Consider the following 14,403-nt stretch of genomic DNA (forward strand, 5'->3'; position numbering starts at 1 on the left):
AGTACTTCTATTAAGTCTTAGAAAACTATTTTGCCACTTTCCATTCCTACTTCACTTGTTCTGTACTTAGGAGCAATTTTAATCTTGTACAGCCTATGGTTCCAAAAGAAATGAACCTCCACATGCTAATTTGCATAATTAATTTGACTGTGGTACGTATAGAAATTGGTGGCCTTTCCTTAATGGGATATTGAATTTTTTTGCCAGTAAGTAGCTCTATCTTGTTTATTGTAAAGTGTTCTCCAGTCTTTGAAACCCCATCTGAATTTAACTTCCATCTTTTACTCTCCCTAAGATCAATCTTGAGGCACATGGTGGGGTATATATATCTTAGGACTTTGCTTTTGGAATGTGCTTGCTTCGGCAGCACATATACTAAAATTGGAACGATACAGAGAAGATTAGCATGGCCCCTGCGCAAGGATGACACGCAAATTCGTGAAGCGTTCCATATTTTAGGTATATAGCTCTGGACAAATTAATTCTTTTCCACTTAATGATACCTGCAGATAAAAAGGTAAGAAGTTTTGCAAGCAAAGAACAAATCGACCAACTCTTGTATGATGTCATCAGTTAGACATGACTTATCATTGTGTGAATTGTGCAGACTGCCTCAGTTATATTTAAACTTAGAAAATTATTTAGCCACCTTCAATTCTTATTGAACTTGCAGGGGTGTATCTATTGGTCGAAGCGGAAACGTAAGGGACAGGTGCCCCCTCCAAGTCACTCCAGGTCTGAAGGCATGAATATGCACTGCTGCACCCAATAGGTTCTGCTTGGTACAGTGGAAAAATGTATCTTTCTTTATCCAATAACTATTCATAACTCTAGACAATTGTACAGTACAAAACCACAATCTCCAGCAAATCAAATCTGCTAATATATAATTATTGAAGCCCATGGTGCATGCTGCAATCACCTAATTTGCTTAATGCATGAGATTTAAGACCCTTTCCACAAAGAACAAATGCCTAGCTTCTCCCTCTACACATAATGTTCCATCAAGAAACTCCCCAAACACCCATGGATATACTAGACTTCTAAAAATTCTTTTTTTAACTCTGCTCCACAAAAATAAGAGCTGAACACATAATGTATTAGATGTCAAACCAAGGAGCCATTCACAACACATAAGCACCTCTAACAGAATGTACAAAAATAAAAATAAAATGTTAGGGCTAGTTTAAATCATATACCAATACAATTAGGGAGACCAAGTTGTGGCTTCAAAATATATATATATTATTAATTTACAATACTTACCATATGCTTTTCATCTGTATTTTTTACTTTTATTGTTAATTGAGCCAAAAGATAGTGCACACAATACTTAATTTACAATCTTAAAGTTTAGCAGTTACATAATTTGCATATATCCAAATTTGTTTAGCAACAAATACATTTTAAGTGTAAACTATGTCATTTTTGACCTTTTTGCCCACTTATTTGACATTAACCGATTACATAAATGGTGATTAGCATATGATTAGTATTATAAACTAAAAACATTTAGAAGTAAAATTCTTTAGTCTCCCTAAACTAAATGCTATAAACTATAAAGTTATAAAAAAGAATGGTTATTTAATGGGCAGTAAATGTTTTTTTGGCTGGAGATTTTGCTGATGTCTGGAAACCTGGCTGCTTAGATGCACAGGGGTGCCTGGCAAAGAGCACCCATTTTTGTCAAGTGCCATCCTAGCCAAAGAATGCGAAGAAGCAATTTTAGCCTAGTACGGTCTATGGTTTTGAAGAAATGAACCTCTACATGCCAATTTTCATAATTTGTTTCACTGTGGTATGTATGGAAATCGATGGCTATTCCTTAATGGGATATTGAATTTTTTTGCCAGTTAGCAGCTCTATCTTGTTAATGTTCTCCAGTTTATAAAACCCTATTTAAATTTAACTTCCAACTTTCACTCTCCCTAAGATCAATCTTGAGGCACATGGTGGGGTATATAACTCTTAGGACTTTGCTTTTGGAATGTGCTTGCTTCGGCAGCACATATACTAAAATTGGAACGATACAGAGAAGATTAGCATGGCCCCTGCGCAAGGATGACACGCAAATTCGTGAAGCGTTCCATATTTTAGGTATATAGCTTTGGACAAATTAATTCGATTCCACTTAAGATACCTGCAGATAAAAAGTCAAGAAATTTTGCAAGCAAAGAATAAATCGACCAACTTTTTTATGACAAAATCAGTTCGACATGACATATCATTTTCAAATTCAATTCTTGTCTAAATTGTGCAGGTTGTCTCAGTACTTCTATTAAGTCTTAGAAAACTATTTTGCCACTTTCCATTCCTACTTCACTTGTTCTGTACTTAGGAGCAATTTTAATCTTGTACAGCCTATGGTTCCAAAAGAAATGAACCTCCACATGCTAATTTGCATAATTAATTTGACTGTGGTACGTATAGAAATTGGTGGCCTTTCCTTAATGGGATATTGAATTTTTTTGCCAGTAAGTAGCTCTATCTTGTTTATTGTAAAGTGTTCTCCAGTCTTTGAAACCCCATCTGAATTTAACTTCCATCTTTTACTCTCCCTAAGATCAATCTTGAGGCACATGGTGGGGTATATATATCTTAGGACTTTGCTTTTGGAATGTGCTTGCTTCGGCAGCACATATACTAAAATTGGAACGATACAGAGAAGATTAGCATGGCCCCTGCGCAAGGATGACACGCAAATTCGTGAAGCGTTCCATATTTTAGGTATATAGCTCTGGACAAATTAATTCTTTTCCACTTAATGATACCTGCAGATAAAAAGGTAAGAAGTTTTGCAAGCAAAGAACAAATCGACCAACTCTTGTATGATGTCATCAGTTAGACATGACTTATCATTGTGTGAATTGTGCAGACTGCCTCAGTTATATTTAAACTTAGAAAATTATTTAGCCACCTTCAATTCTTATTGAACTTGCAGGGGTGTATCTATTGGTCGAAGCGGAAACGTAAGGGACAGGTGCCCCCTCCAAGTCACTCCAGGTCTGAAGGCATGAATATGCACTGCTGCACCCAATAGGTTCTGCTTGGTACAGTGGAAAAATGTATCTTTCTTTATCCAATAACTATTCATAACTCTAGACAATTGTACAGTACAAAACCACAATCTCCAGCAAATCAAATCTGCTAATATATAATTATTGAAGCCCATGGTGCATGCTGCAATCACCTAATTTGCTTAATGCATGAGATTTAAGACCCTTTCCACAAAGAACAAATGCCTAGCTTCTCCCTCTACACATAATGTTCCATCAAGAAACTCCCCAAACACCCATGGATATACTAGACTTCTAAAAATTCTTTTTTTAACTCTGCTCCACAAAAATAAGAGCTGAACACATAATGTATTAGATGTCAAACCAAGGAGCCATTCACAACACATAAGCACCTCTAACAGAATGTACAAAAATAAAAATAAAATGTTAGGGCTAGTTTAAATCATATACCAATACAATTAGGGAGACCAAGTTGTGGCTTCAAAATATATATATATTATTAATTTACAATACTTACCATATGCTTTTCATCTGTATTTTTTACTTTTATTGTTAATTGAGCCAAAAGATAGTGCACACAATACTTAATTTACAATCTTAAAGTTTAGCAGTTACATAATTTGCATATATCCAAATTTGTTTAGCAACAAATACATTTTAAGTGTAAACTATGTCATTTTTGACCTTTTTGCCCACTTATTTGACATTAACCGATTACATAAATGGTGATTAGCATATGATTAGTATTATAAACTAAAAACATTTAGAAGTAAAATTCTTTAGTCTCCCTAAACTAAATGCTATAAACTATAAAGTTATAAAAAAGAATGGTTATTTAATGGGCAGTAAATGTTTTTTTGGCTGGAGATTTTGCTGATGTCTGGAAACCTGGCTGCTTAGATGCACAGGGGTGCCTGGCAAAGAGCACCCATTTTTGTCAAATGCCATCCTAGCCAAAGAATGCAAAGAAGCAATTTTAGCCTAGTACGGTCTATGGTTTTGAAGAAATGAACCTCTACATGCCAATTTTCATAATTTGTTTCACTGTGGTATGTATGGAAATCGATGGCTATTCCTTAATGGGATATTGAATTTTTTTGCCAGTTAGCAGCTCTATCTTGTTAATGTTCTCCAGTTTATAAAACCCTATTTAAATTTAACTTCCAACTTTCACTCTCCCTAAGATCAATCTTGAGGCACATGGTGGGGTATATAACTCTTAGGACTTTGCTTTTGGAATGTGCTTGCTTCGGCAGCACATATACTAAAATTGGAACGATACAGAGAAGATTAGCATGGCCCCTGCGCAAGGATGACACGCAAATTCGTGAAGCGTTCCATATTTTAGGTATATAGCTTTGGACAAATTAATTCGATTCCACTTAAGATACCTGCAGATAAAAAGTCAAGAAATTTTGCAAGCAAAGAATAAATCGACCAACTTTTTTATGACAAAATCAGTTCGACATGACATATCATTTTCAAATTCAATTCTTGTCTAAATTGTGCAGGTTGTCTCAGTACTTCTATTAAGTCTTAGAAAACTATTTTGCCACTTTCCATTCCTACTTCACTTGTTCTGTACTTAGGAGCAATTTTAATCTTGTACAGCCTATGGTTCCAAAAGAAATGAACCTCCACATGCTAATTTGCATAATTAATTTGACTGTGGTACGTATAGAAATTGGTGGCCTTTCCTTAATGGGATATTGAATTTTTTTGCCAGTAAGTAGCTCTATCTTGTTTATTGTAAAGTGTTCTCCAGTCTTTGAAACCCCATCTGAATTTAACTTCCATCTTTTACTCTCCCTAAGATCAATCTTGAGGCACATGGTGGGGTATATATATCTTAGGACTTTGCTTTTGGAATGTGCTTGCTTCGGCAGCACATATACTAAAATTGGAACGATACAGAGAAGATTAGCATGGCCCCTGCGCAAGGATGACACGCAAATTCGTGAAGCGTTCCATATTTTAGGTATATAGCTCTGGACAAATTAATTCTTTTCCACTTAATGATACCTGCAGATAAAAAGGTAAGAAGTTTTGCAAGCAAAGAACAAATCGACCAACTCTTGTATGATGTCATCAGTTAGACATGACTTATCATTGTGTGAATTGTGCAGACTGCCTCAGTTATATTTAAACTTAGAAAATTATTTAGCCACCTTCAATTCTTATTGAACTTGCAGGGGTGTATCTATTGGTCGAAGCGGAAACGTAAGGGACAGGTGCCCCCTCCAAGTCACTCCAGGTCTGAAGGCATGAATATGCACTGCTGCACCCAATAGGTTCTGCTTGGTACAGTGGAAAAATGTATCTTTCTTTATCCAATAACTATTCATAACTCTAGACAATTGTACAGTACAAAACCACAATCTCCAGCAAATCAAATCTGCTAATATATAATTATTGAAGCCCATGGTGCATGCTGCAATCACCTAATTTGCTTAATGCATGAGATTTAAGACCCTTTCCACAAAGAACAAATGCCTAGCTTCTCCCTCTACACATAATGTTCCATCAAGAAACTCCCCAAACACCCATGGATATACTAGACTTCTAAAAATTCTTTTTTTAACTCTGCTCCACAAAAATAAGAGCTGAACACATAATGTATTAGATGTCAAACCAAGGAGCCATTCACAACACATAAGCACCTCTAACAGAATGTACAAAAATAAAAATAAAATGTTAGGGCTAGTTTAAATCATATACCAATACAATTAGGGAGACCAAGTTGTGGCTTCAAAATATATATATATTATTAATTTACAATACTTACCATATGCTTTTCATCTGTATTTTTTACTTTTATTGTTAATTGAGCCAAAAGATAGTGCACACAATACTTAATTTACAATCTTAAAGTTTAGCAGTTACATAATTTGCATATATCCAAATTTGTTTAGCAACAAATACATTTTAAGTGTAAACTATGTCATTTTTGACCTTTTTGCCCACTTATTTGACATTAACCGATTACATAAATGGTGATTAGCATATGATTAGTATTATAAACTAAAAACATTTAGAAGTAAAATTCTTTAGTCTCCCTAAACTAAATGCTATAAACTATAAAGTTATAAAAAAGAATGGTTATTTAATGGGCAGTAAATGTTTTTTTGGCTGGAGATTTTGCTGATGTCTGGAAACCTGGCTGCTTAGATGCACAGGGGTGCCTGGCAAAGAGCACCCATTTTTGTCAAGTGCCATCCTAGCCAAAGAATGCGAAGAAGCAATTTTAGCCTAGTACGGTCTATGGTTTTGAAGAAATGAACCTCTACATGCCAATTTTCATAATTTGTTTCACTGTGGTATGTATGGAAATCGATGGCTATTCCTTAATGGGATATTGAATTTTTTTGCCAGTTAGCAGCTCTATCTTGTTAATGTTCTCCAGTTTATAAAACCCTATTTAAATTTAACTTCCAACTTTCACTCTCCCTAAGATCAATCTTGAGGCACATGGTGGGGTATATAACTCTTAGGACTTTGCTTTTGGAATGTGCTTGCTTCGGCAGCACATATACTAAAATTGGAACGATACAGAGAAGATTAGCATGGCCCCTGCGCAAGGATGACACGCAAATTCGTGAAGCGTTCCATATTTTAGGTATATAGCTTTGGACAAATTAATTCGATTCCACTTAAGATACCTGCAGATAAAAAGTCAAGAAATTTTGCAAGCAAAGAATAAATCGACCAACTTTTTTATGACAAAATCAGTTCGACATGACATATCATTTTCAAATTCAATTCTTGTCTAAATTGTGCAGGTTGTCTCAGTACTTCTATTAAGTCTTAGAAAACTATTTTGCCACTTTCCATTCCTACTTCACTTGTTCTGTACTTAGGAGCAATTTTAATCTTGTACAGCCTATGGTTCCAAAAGAAATGAACCTCCACATGCTAATTTGCATAATTAATTTGACTGTGGTACGTATAGAAATTGGTGGCCTTTCCTTAATGGGATATTGAATTTTTTTGCCAGTAAGTAGCTCTATCTTGTTTATTGTAAAGTGTTCTCCAGTCTTTGAAACCCCATCTGAATTTAACTTCCATCTTTTACTCTCCCTAAGATCAATCTTGAGGCACATGGTGGGGTATATATATCTTAGGACTTTGCTTTTGGAATGTGCTTGCTTCGGCAGCACATATACTAAAATTGGAACGATACAGAGAAGATTAGCATGGCCCCTGCGCAAGGATGACACGCAAATTCGTGAAGCGTTCCATATTTTAGGTATATAGCTCTGGACAAATTAATTCTTTTCCACTTAATGATACCTGCAGATAAAAAGGTAAGAAGTTTTGCAAGCAAAGAACAAATCGACCAACTCTTGTATGATGTCATCAGTTAGACATGACTTATCATTGTGTGAATTGTGCAGACTGCCTCAGTTATATTTAAACTTAGAAAATTATTTAGCCACCTTCAATTCTTATTGAACTTGCAGGGGTGTATCTATTGGTCGAAGCGGAAACGTAAGGGACAGGTGCCCCCTCCAAGTCACTCCAGGTCTGAAGGCATGAATATGCACTGCTGCACCCAATAGGTTCTGCTTGGTACAGTGGAAAAATGTATCTTTCTTTATCCAATAACTATTCATAACTCTAGACAATTGTACAGTACAAAACCACAATCTCCAGCAAATCAAATCTGCTAATATATAATTATTGAAGCCCATGGTGCATGCTGCAATCACCTAATTTGCTTAATGCATGAGATTTAAGACCCTTTCCACAAAGAACAAATGCCTAGCTTCTCCCTCTACACATAATGTTCCATCAAGAAACTCCCCAAACACCCATGGATATACTAGACTTCTAAAAATTCTTTTTTTAACTCTGCTCCACAAAAATAAGAGCTGAACACATAATGTATTAGATGTCAAACCAAGGAGCCATTCACAACACATAAGCACCTCTAACAGAATGTACAAAAATAAAAATAAAATGTTAGGGCTAGTTTAAATCATATACCAATACAATTAGGGAGACCAAGTTGTGGCTTCAAAATATATATATATTATTAATTTACAATACTTACCATATGCTTTTCATCTGTATTTTTTACTTTTATTGTTAATTGAGCCAAAAGATAGTGCACACAATACTTAATTTACAATCTTAAAGTTTAGCAGTTACATAATTTGCATATATCCAAATTTGTTTAGCAACAAATACATTTTAAGTGTAAACTATGTCATTTTTGACCTTTTTGCCCACTTATTTGACATTAACCGATTACATAAATGGTGATTAGCATATGATTAGTATTATAAACTAAAAACATTTAGAAGTAAAATTCTTTAGTCTCCCTAAACTAAATGCTATAAACTATAAAGTTATAAAAAAGAATGGTTATTTAATGGGCAGTAAATGTTTTTTTGGCTGGAGATTTTGCTGATGTCTGGAAACCTGGCTGCTTAGATGCACAGGGGTGCCTGGCAAAGAGCACCCATTTTTGTCAAGTGCCATCCTAGCCAAAGAATGCGAAGAAGCAATTTTAGCCTAGTACGGTCTATGGTTTTGAAGAAATGAACCTCTACATGCCAATTTTCATAATTTGTTTCACTGTGGTATGTATGGAAATCGATGGCTATTCCTTAATGGGATATTGAATTTTTTTGCCAGTTAGCAGCTCTATCTTGTTAATGTTCTCCAGTTTATAAAACCCTATTTAAATTTAACTTCCAACTTTCACTCTCCCTAAGATCAATCTTGAGGCACATGGTGGGGTATATAACTCTTAGGACTTTGCTTTTGGAATGTGCTTGCTTCGGCAGCACATATACTAAAATTGGAACGATACAGAGAAGATTAGCATGGCCCCTGCACAAGGATGACACGCAAATTCGTGAAGCGTTCCATATTTTAGGTATATAGCTCTGGACAAATTAATTCGATTCCACTTAAGATACCTGCAGATAAAAAGTCAAGAAATTTTGCAAGCAAAGAACAAATCGACCAACTTTTTTATGACAAAATCAGTTCGACATGACATATCATTTTCAAATTCAATTCTTGTCTAAATTGTGCAGGTTGTCTCAGTACTTCTATTAAGTCTTAGAAAACTATTTTGCCACTTTCCATTCCTACTTCACTTGTTCTGTACTTAGGAGCAATTTTAATCTTGTACAGCCTATGGTTCCAAAAGAAATGAACCTCCACATGCTAATTTGCATAATTAATTTGACTGTGGTACGTATAGAAATTGGAGGCCTTTCCTTAATGGGATATTGAATTTTTTTGCCAGTAAGTAGCTCTATCTTGTTTATTGTAAAGTGTTCTCCAGTCTTTGAAACCCCATCTGAATTTAACTTCCATCTTTTACTCTCCCTAAGATCAATCTTGAGGCACATGGTGGGGTATATATATCTTAGGACTTTGCTTTTGGAATGTGCTTGCTTCGGCAGCACATATACTAAAATTGGAACGATACAGAGAAGATTAGCATGGCCCCTGCGCAAGGATGACACGCAAATTCGTGAAGCGTTCCATATTTTAGGTATATAGCTCTGGACAAATTAATTCTTTTCCACTTAATGATACCTGCAGATAAAAAGGTAAGAAGTTTTGCAAGCAAAGAACAAATCGACCAACTCTTGTATGATGTCATCAGTTAGACATGACTTATCATTGTGTGAATTGTGCAGACTGCCTCAGTTATATTTAAACTTAGAAAATTATTTAGCCACCTTCAATTCTTATTGAACTTGCAGGGGTGTATCTATTGGTCGAAGCGGAAACGTAAGGGACAGGTGCCCCCTCCAAGTCACTCCAGGTCTGAAGGCATGAATATGCACTGCTGCACCCAATAGGTTCTGCTTGGTACAGTGGAAAAATGTATCTTTCTTTATTCAATAACTATTCATAACTCTAGACAATTGTACAGTACAAAACCACAATCTCCAGCAAATCAAATCTGCTAATATATAATTATTGAAGCCCATGGTGCATGCTGCAATCACCTAATTTGCTTAATGCATGAGATTTAAGACCCTTTCCACAAAGAACAAATGCCTAGCTTCTCCCTCTACACATAATGTTCCATCAAGAAACTCCCCAAACACCCATGGATATACTAGACTTCTAAAAATTCTTTTTTTAACTCTGCTCCACAAAAATAAGAGCTGAACACATAATGTATTAGATGTCAAACCAAGGAGCCATTCACAACACATAAGCACCTCTAACAGAATGTACAAAAATAAAAATAAAATGTTAGGGCTAGTTTAAATCATATACCAATACAATTAGGGAGACCAAGTTGTGGCTTCAAAATATATATATATTATTAATTTACAATACTTACCATATGCTTTTCATCTGTATTTTTTACTTTTATTGTTAATTGAGCCAAAAGATAGTGCACACAATACTTAATTTACAATCTTAAAGTTTAGCAGTTACATAATTTGCATATATCCAAATTTGTTTAGCAACAAATACATTTTAAGTGTAAACTATGTCATTTTTGACCTTTTTGCCCACTTATTTGACATTAACCGATTACATAAATGGTGATTAGCATATGATTAGTATTATAAACTAAAAACATTTAGAAGTAAAATTCTTTAGTCTCCCTAAACTAAATGCTATAAACTATAAAGTTATAAAAAAGAATGGTTATTTAATGGGCAGTAAATGTTTTTTTGGCTGGAGATTTTGCTGATGTCTGGAAACCTGGCTGCTTAGATGCACAGGGGTGCCTGGCAAAGACCACCCATTTTTGTCAAGTGCCATCCTAGCCAAAGAATGCAAAGAAGCAATTTTAGCTTAGTACGGTCTATGGTTTTGAAGAAATGAACCTCTACATGCCAATTTTCATAATTTGTTTCACTGTGGTATGTATGGAAATCGATGGCTATTCCTTAATGGGATATTGAATTTTTTTGCCAGTTAGTAGCTCTATCTTGTTAATGTTCTCCAGTTTATAAAACCCTATTTAAATTTAACTTCCAACTTTCACTCTCCCTAAGATCAATCTTGAGGCACATGGTGGGGTATATAACTCTTAGGACTTTGCTTTTGGAATGTGCTTGCTTCGGCAGCACATATACTAAAATTGGAACGATACAGAGAAGATTAGCATGGCCCCTGCGCAAGGATGACACGCAAATTCGTGAAGCGTTCCATATTTTAGGTATATAGCTTTGGACAAATTAATTAGATTCCACTTAAGATACCTGCAGATAAAAAGTCAAGAAATTTTGCAAGCAAAGAATAAATCGACCAACTTTTTTATGACAAAATCAGTTCGACATGACATATCATTTTCAAATTCAATTCTTGTCTAAATTGTGCAGGTTGTCTCAGTACTTCTATTAAGTCTTAGAAAACTATTTTGCCACTTTCCATTCCTACTTCACTTGTTCTGTACTTAGGAGCAATTTTAATCTTGTACAGCCTATGGTTCCAAAAGAAATGAACCTCCACATGCTAATTTGCATAATTAATTTGACTGTGGTACGTATAGAAATTGGAGGCCTTTCCTTAATGGGATATTGAATTTTTTTGCCAGTAAGTAGCTCTATCTTGTTTATTGTAAAGTGTTCTCCAGTCTTTGAAACCCCATCTGAATTTAACTTCCATCTTTTACTCTCCCTAAGATCAATCTTGAGGCACATGGTGGGGTATATATATCTTAGGACTTTGCTTTTGGAATGTGCTTGCTTCGGCAGCACATATACTAAAATTGGAACGATACAGAGAAGATTAGCATGGCCCCTGCGCAAGGATGACACGCAAATTCGTGAAGCGTTCCATATTTTAGGTATATAGCTCTGGACAAATTAATTCTTTTCCACTTAATGATACCTGCAGATAAAAAGGTAAGAAGTTTTGCAAGCAAAGAACAAATCGACCAACTCTTGTATGATGTCATCAGTTAGACATGACTTATCATTGTGTGAATTGTGCAGACTGCCTCAGTTATATTTAAACTTAGAAAATTATTTAGCCACCTTCAATTCTTATTGAACTTGCAGGGGTGTATCTATTGGTCGAAGCGGAAACGTAAGGGACAGGTGCCCCCTCCAAGTCACTCCAGGTCTGAAGGCATGAATATGCACTGCTGCACCCAATAGGTTCTGCTTGGTACAGTGGAAAAATGTATCTTTCTTTATTCAATAACTATTCATAACTCTAGACAATTGTACAGTACAAAACCACAATCTCCAGCAAATCAAATCTGCTAATATATAATTATTGAAGCCCATGGTGCATGCTGCAATCACCTAATTTGCTTAATGCATGAGATTTAAGACCCTTTCCACAAAGAACAAATGCCTAGCTTCTCCCTCTACACATAATGTTCCATCAAGAAACTCCCCAAACACCCATGGATATACTAGACTTCTAAAAATTCTTTTTTTAACTCTGCTCCACAAAAATAAGAGCTGAACACATAATGTATTAGATGTCAAACCAAGGAGCCATTCACAACACATAAGCACCTCTAACAGAATGTACAAAAATAAAAATAAAATGTTAGGGCTAGTTTAAATCATATACCAATACAATTAGGGAGACCAAGTTGTGGCTTCAAAATATATATATATTATTAATTTACAATACTTACCATATGCTTTTCATCTGTATTTTTTACTTTTATTGTTAATTGAGCCAAAAGATAGTGCACACAATACTTAATTTACAATCTTAAAGTTTAGCAGTTACATAATTTGCATATATCCAAATTTGTTTAGCAACAAATACATTTTAAGTGTAAACTATGTCATTTTTGACCTTTTTGCCCACTTATTTGACATTAACCGATTACATAAATGGTGATTAGCATATGATTAGTATTATAAACTAAAAACATTTAGAAGTAAAATTCTTTAGTCTCCCTAAACTAAATGCTATAAACTATAAAGTTATAAAAAAGAATGGTTATTTAATGGGCAGTAAATGTTTTTTTGGCTGGAGATTTTGCTGATGTCTGGAAACCTGGCTGCTTAGATGCACAGGGGTGCCTGGCAAAGAGCACCCATTTTTGTCAAATGCCATCCTAGCCAAAGAATGCAAAGAAGCAATTTTAGCCTAGTACGGTCTATGGTTTTGAAGAAATGAACCTCTACATGCCAATTTTCATAATTTGTTTCACTGTGGTATGTATGGAAATCGATGGCTATTCCTTAATGGGATATTGAATTTTTTTGCCAGTTAGCAGCTCTATCTTGTTAATGTTCTCCAGTTTATAAAACCCTATTTAAATTTAACTTCCAACTTTCACTCTCCCTAAGATCAATCTTGAGGCACATGGTGGGGTATATAACTCTTAGGACTTTGCTTTTGGAATGTGCTTGCTTCGGCAGCACATATACTAAAATTGGAACGATACAGAGAAGATTAGCATGGCCCCTGCGCAAGGATGACACGCAAATTCGTGAAGCGTTCCATATTTTAGGTATATAGCTTTGGACAAATTAATTCGATTCCACTTAAGATACCTGCAGATAAAAAGTCAAGAAATTTTGCAAGCAAAGAATAAATCGACCAACTTTTTTATGACAAAATCAGTTCGACATGACATATCATTTTCAAATTCAATTCTTGTCTAAATTGTGCAGGTTGTCTCAGTACTTCTATTAAGTCTTAGAAAACTATTTTGCCACTTTCCATTCCTACTTCACTTGTTCTGTACTTAGGAGCAATTTTAATCTTGTACAGCCTATGGTTCCAAAAGAAATGAACCTCCACATGCTAATTTGCATAATTAATTTGACTGTGGTACGTATAGAAATTGGTGGCCTTTCCTTAATGGGATATTGAATTTTTTTGCCAGTAAGTAGCTCTATCTTGTTTATTGTAAAGTGTTCTCCAGTCTTTGAAACCCCATCTGAATTTAACTTCCATCTTTTACTCTCCCTAAGATCAATCTTGAGGCACATGGTGGGGTATATATATCTTAGGACTTTGCTTTTGGAATGTGCTTGCTTCGGCAGCACATATACTAAAATTGGAACGATACAGAGAAGATTAGCATGGCCCCTGCGCAAGGATGACACGCAAATTCGTGAAGCGTTCCATATTTTAGGTATATAGCTCTGGACAAATTAATTCTTTTCCACTTAATGATACCTGCAGATAAAAAGGTAAGAAGTTTTGCAAGCAAAGAACAAATCGACCAACTCTTGTATGATGTCATCAGTTAGACATGACTTATCATTGTGTGAATTGTGCAGACTGCCTCAGTTATATTTAAACTTAGAAAATTATTTAGCCACCTTCAATTCTTATTGAACTTGCAGGGGTGTATCTATTGGTCGAAGCGGAAACGTAAGGGACAGGTGCCCCCTCCAAGTCACTCCAGGTCTGAAGGCATGAATATGCACTGCTGCACCCAATAGGTTCTGCTTGGTACAGTGGAAAA

General features: G+C 35.3%; 13 non-coding genes across 13 annotated transcripts; all 13 read left to right on the top strand.

Annotated features, from left to right (window-relative positions):
• The first annotated feature begins 351 nt into the window (after positions 1-351).
• On the top strand, positions 352-458 carry LOC148514274 (U6 spliceosomal RNA). Its single transcript, XR_015879789.1, has one exon. It is a non-coding gene; the product is annotated as a U6 spliceosomal RNA (small nuclear RNA).
• A 1,531-nt stretch (positions 459-1,989) lies between these two features.
• LOC148514275 (U6 spliceosomal RNA) lies at positions 1,990-2,096 on the top strand. The gene has a single exon (XR_015879790.1). It is a non-coding gene; the product is annotated as a U6 spliceosomal RNA (small nuclear RNA).
• A 523-nt stretch (positions 2,097-2,619) lies between these two features.
• On the top strand, positions 2,620-2,726 carry LOC148514276 (U6 spliceosomal RNA). Its single transcript, XR_015879791.1, has one exon. It is a non-coding gene; the product is annotated as a U6 spliceosomal RNA (small nuclear RNA).
• Positions 2,727-4,257: 1,531 nt separating this feature from the next.
• Positions 4,258-4,364, top strand: LOC148514277 (U6 spliceosomal RNA). Its single transcript, XR_015879792.1, has one exon. It is a non-coding gene; the product is annotated as a U6 spliceosomal RNA (small nuclear RNA).
• Positions 4,365-4,887: 523 nt separating this feature from the next.
• Positions 4,888-4,994, top strand: LOC148514278 (U6 spliceosomal RNA). Its single transcript, XR_015879794.1, has one exon. It is a non-coding gene; the product is annotated as a U6 spliceosomal RNA (small nuclear RNA).
• Positions 4,995-6,525: 1,531 nt separating this feature from the next.
• On the top strand, positions 6,526-6,632 carry LOC148514279 (U6 spliceosomal RNA). The gene has a single exon (XR_015879795.1). It is a non-coding gene; the product is annotated as a U6 spliceosomal RNA (small nuclear RNA).
• Positions 6,633-7,155: 523 nt separating this feature from the next.
• Positions 7,156-7,262, top strand: LOC148514280 (U6 spliceosomal RNA). The gene has a single exon (XR_015879796.1). It is a non-coding gene; the product is annotated as a U6 spliceosomal RNA (small nuclear RNA).
• Positions 7,263-8,793: 1,531 nt separating this feature from the next.
• On the top strand, positions 8,794-8,900 carry LOC148514281 (U6 spliceosomal RNA). Its single transcript, XR_015879527.1, has one exon. It is a non-coding gene; the product is annotated as a U6 spliceosomal RNA (small nuclear RNA).
• Positions 8,901-9,423: 523 nt separating this feature from the next.
• On the top strand, positions 9,424-9,530 carry LOC148514282 (U6 spliceosomal RNA). The gene has a single exon (XR_015879797.1). It is a non-coding gene; the product is annotated as a U6 spliceosomal RNA (small nuclear RNA).
• A 1,531-nt stretch (positions 9,531-11,061) lies between these two features.
• LOC148514283 (U6 spliceosomal RNA) lies at positions 11,062-11,168 on the top strand. Its single transcript, XR_015879798.1, has one exon. It is a non-coding gene; the product is annotated as a U6 spliceosomal RNA (small nuclear RNA).
• A 523-nt stretch (positions 11,169-11,691) lies between these two features.
• On the top strand, positions 11,692-11,798 carry LOC148514284 (U6 spliceosomal RNA). Its single transcript, XR_015879799.1, has one exon. It is a non-coding gene; the product is annotated as a U6 spliceosomal RNA (small nuclear RNA).
• Positions 11,799-13,329: 1,531 nt separating this feature from the next.
• LOC148514285 (U6 spliceosomal RNA) lies at positions 13,330-13,436 on the top strand. The gene has a single exon (XR_015879800.1). It is a non-coding gene; the product is annotated as a U6 spliceosomal RNA (small nuclear RNA).
• A 523-nt stretch (positions 13,437-13,959) lies between these two features.
• Positions 13,960-14,066, top strand: LOC148514286 (U6 spliceosomal RNA). Its single transcript, XR_015879801.1, has one exon. It is a non-coding gene; the product is annotated as a U6 spliceosomal RNA (small nuclear RNA).
• Positions 14,067-14,403: the final 337 nt, after the last annotated feature.

This window comes from Taudactylus pleione, unplaced genomic scaffold (genome assembly GCF_031769625.1).
Source record: "Taudactylus pleione unplaced genomic scaffold, aTauple2 ptg000262l, whole genome shotgun sequence".
Classification (NCBI taxonomy): Eukaryota; Metazoa; Chordata; class Amphibia; order Anura; family Myobatrachidae; genus Taudactylus; species Taudactylus pleione.